This window comes from Varroa destructor, unplaced genomic scaffold (assembly GCF_002443255.2).
Source record: "Varroa destructor unplaced genomic scaffold, Vdes_3.0 BEIS01000003.1, whole genome shotgun sequence".
NCBI lineage: Eukaryota > Metazoa > Arthropoda > Arachnida > Mesostigmata > Varroidae > Varroa > Varroa destructor.
Window position 1 is genome coordinate 760,344 of NW_019211456.1, and position 3,560 is coordinate 763,903.

Consider the following 3,560-nt stretch of genomic DNA (forward strand, 5'->3'; position numbering starts at 1 on the left):
GTAGTTGCAATTTCAGACTTAGCACCTCATCGCGTAAACTGTGAAGTAAGCTCTCCGCTCCAAACGGACCATCTATTGATCCTTTGAGGCTACGTCAGTCACATTGTGAGACTCTGCAGACTCCCACAGATGCTCCTTTATTTGCTCGAGCGTCCCCTCCCTTCCGCGGGAACACACGAAACGCATCTGTCGAAGCAAACTTAGCTTTATCTCGATAAGATCAGTAGTGACTTTTTTTTTGCATTCGAGACAGAACGCCTTCAACCCTGCACCTTCTTCCTCTTTGTGAACAATTGCGCATCCAGTACAGAAGGCATGCCCGCATGCGCAGAGATACACTCGTGGAGAAAACATGTTACAGACATCACGAGGACCCGACCGGGGCACAATGCAAAAGGTAGATCGCGCACGACCAATTGGTCCTTCATCTCAATGAGGTTTGCAATCACTCTCCGTTTGCACTTGTTGCACATAACACGGAGTTGACCGTGTTCTTCCTGTTGAACGACAGCACATCCCACGCAATAGGCGTGTCCGCAGGCAGCAATATATAGACACGTGGACAAAACATTACATGCATCGCATGGTGTTAGTCGGCGGCCGACACTGTGTTCTTCCTGTTGAACGACAGCACATCCCACGCAATAGGCGTGTCCGCAGGCAGCAATATATAGACACGTGGACAAAACATATTACATGCATCGCATGGTGTTTGTCGGCGGCCGACGCTGCCCACTTTTGGGTGGCTTTTTTCGGTTGAGGCAGGCATAGCGGCGCCAGGCAGGTGCTTGCTGGCCTGCAACTGGAACAAACGAACGCTACGATCAGGCAGGAGTGTCATGTTTGTTGACACCGATGGCGACAATATGTCCTACATAATTATAATAATGACAACAAGTTAACTGTTAAATGTCGCCAATCATTCCCAAGCTGAAATAGGTATCTTAATTGACTCGCTAACAAGTTGACTAACAAGAAAGGTTTATTTTATGACTTTTCAAAACAAAAATTTCAAAACAGATGTTGGCCAGCATTTGCGGTGTGTGGATGGCCAGGTTTTTATAAGTGTGGTTAAAGAAGAGCCACAACACGTAATATGTAGTTTCAAATAAATTAACAAGGGTACGTGTATAAGTATAAGGTATAAGTAACCAATGGTAACTCGGAAGTAATCACAGTAGGTGATTTTTGTTAAAAGCAATACACACAAAGGGAGAGAAAAACCCTGTGTTTTGCCAGGCTTTCATACAGTGTTTAATCATGAATGCAGACAACACACGGCGGCACGCATCTCTCGAAAGCCTTTGTGAATATATCTTGAACGTATGAATTGTTTTGACTCTAACGCTTCTATTCCTACAAATTTGTTAACAAATTATTAGAAATGATCATTGTTCTGTTATCGTTTCAAAATATATAGGAAATGATTTAGAATATCCACCACAGTAAAGAAGCTTCACTACATTAACGTACAAAAACATCGACGGCACTGGCGTGCATCTCCAACAATACTTTCAATCTAACGACGATCGTGCATTTACATTATTTAAAAAGAAACATCCTTCACAAGTATACATTTGCTGGGTAAACAGTTCCAAAAACCGTTGTTAGGCCAAAGCGAATAAACTCTTGTTAACTGTAGTAGGCTCAATGGTTACGGGAATTCGTAATGTGCTCCACGCAAGAAAATCACGATGAAGATCACCATGTCGCTGAGAAACTGTTGAGTGCAGTCTGAAGACCTATTGTCGTTTACGATTTCATACCCGAGACATAGGCCATACACCATGCGCCCGTGAAGAAACTCGAAAGTTCTGGAAAGTTAGGTTGCTTTTTGCTTTGTCACAATTTCACCTTACAGCATACAGGAAGCTGAAGTCAGTTGTCACCATTGTATGGATTTGAAAGGTGCAAATAAATGCCTTACTGATCTATCCAGCTAATCGCTTTGCGATGCGAACCGAATGGTTTTTTGCCCTGTCGCAATAGTGCATGGGACCGAACTGGGCCTATCCCAAATGTTGACATCTTAAAAAATACATAAGAATACCATATGTTTCGTAACAAGAGAAGAGCATTACTGACGGAGCTAGCCTCACACAGTGAAGATCCCTATCTTCGTTTAATCGTGCTAAACACTAAAAAAATCACCGTTATCAATCGCATTCTGCAATTCGATCGTCATTTTTTACATTTTAAAACATTGTTTTAGTGTTTTACTTCGGTTGCGGTATTAACAATATATAGTTCAATCCTAATCTTGAATGATATTCAACTATGACAACTAATAAATGCAATAGTAGCAAACTGAGAACAAATTTATTGTCGACCATCTGTCAGAGGCGTATTACTGACTTGAATACTGAAATCCTCTTATAACTCTTTTGAGCTCTGCGGAAAAGCACGCTCGTCCCGCAACTAATATCTCGTCCATTTTGTCAAGTAAGGTGAGAACCTTGAAAAATTTTTCCAAACCTCGTCCGGAAATTTTTTTCGTAGACGGAACCATTAAATCGGCATCAATCCGTTGACCAGTCTTGAACGTATCAATCATACCTGTCTTTATCGGCTTTCCGGTTATATCATAGAGGTTAAAAATACATCGTTAAAAATACAGCTTCATAGGCCAGGGTGCTCGAGACGTGCGGACTTTGTTTTTCTGATGTTCTGAAGAATACCCCGATATAGCGATCAGATCCTGCAGCTTTTATCTGGCAAAAGAATTCGCAAGTGTAGCCACTTACTTCCCATGGTATGGGCTCACTGCTGGCGATACCTTTCGTGGACGATGCATGGTCCTGAATCAACTGTTTTATGTCAATCAAAAATATTTTTTAGTTGGGACACCCATTACTCGAGACAAGTCAATTTTTAGCTTAGCCACTTCATTGGATAGCAAATCGTATGCTTTGCCAAATTGAGCATTCACGTTGGTCACGGGGTGGTCCTTGGCGGTGTTCCATAAGTGCTTCTTAATATCCCGAAGCGGGCCATTTAAGCCACAGGGGCATGAAAAAAGTATTTCGTTCAGGACATCCGGATCGACCTCAAAGAAATCGGCGCTAATTCGCTGCTTGCACCTAATACAGAAGACTTGGGTCGATTTTTTTGACTCTTTTTTATCTTTCTCTGCATTAGGATCGGCAATTGTACATCCAGTACATATAACGTGCTTGCACTCGTTAGAGTTGGTGAAAACATTTTGCAGCAGTTACACAGCTTTACATAGCGTCCCAAATTGCCTAGTGGTGTCAACTCTATCCGACCAGTAAGAGAACCTGGTAAGTCTCGCACAAACATCTGAAATAGTTCACGATGTGGTCTATATTTATACTTCATTTATATTTCACTCGTGGAGAAAACATGTTGCAGGCATCACAAGGACCCGACCGGGGCACAATGCAAAAGGTTGATCGCGCACGACTAATTGGTCCTTCATCTCAATGAGGTCTGCAATCACTCTTCGTTTGCACTCGTTGCACATAACACGGAGTTGACCGTGTTCTTCCGGTTGAACGACAGCACATCCCACGCAATAGGCGTGTCCGCAGGCAGCAATA

The 3,560-nt window shown here is 42.6% G+C and overlaps 1 long non-coding RNA gene across 1 annotated transcript in view; it reads right to left on the reverse strand.

The window, feature by feature from the left end:
- Positions 1-2,292: 2,292 nt before the first annotated feature.
- Positions 2,293-3,560, reverse strand: part of LOC147756358 (uncharacterized) — an 18,127-nt gene continuing 16,859 nt past the window's right edge. The window contains exon 2 of the long non-coding RNA XR_015323971.1: positions 2,293-3,046. This is a non-coding gene — a long non-coding RNA (uncharacterized LOC147756358). The remainder of the gene's footprint in view (positions 3,047-3,560) is intronic.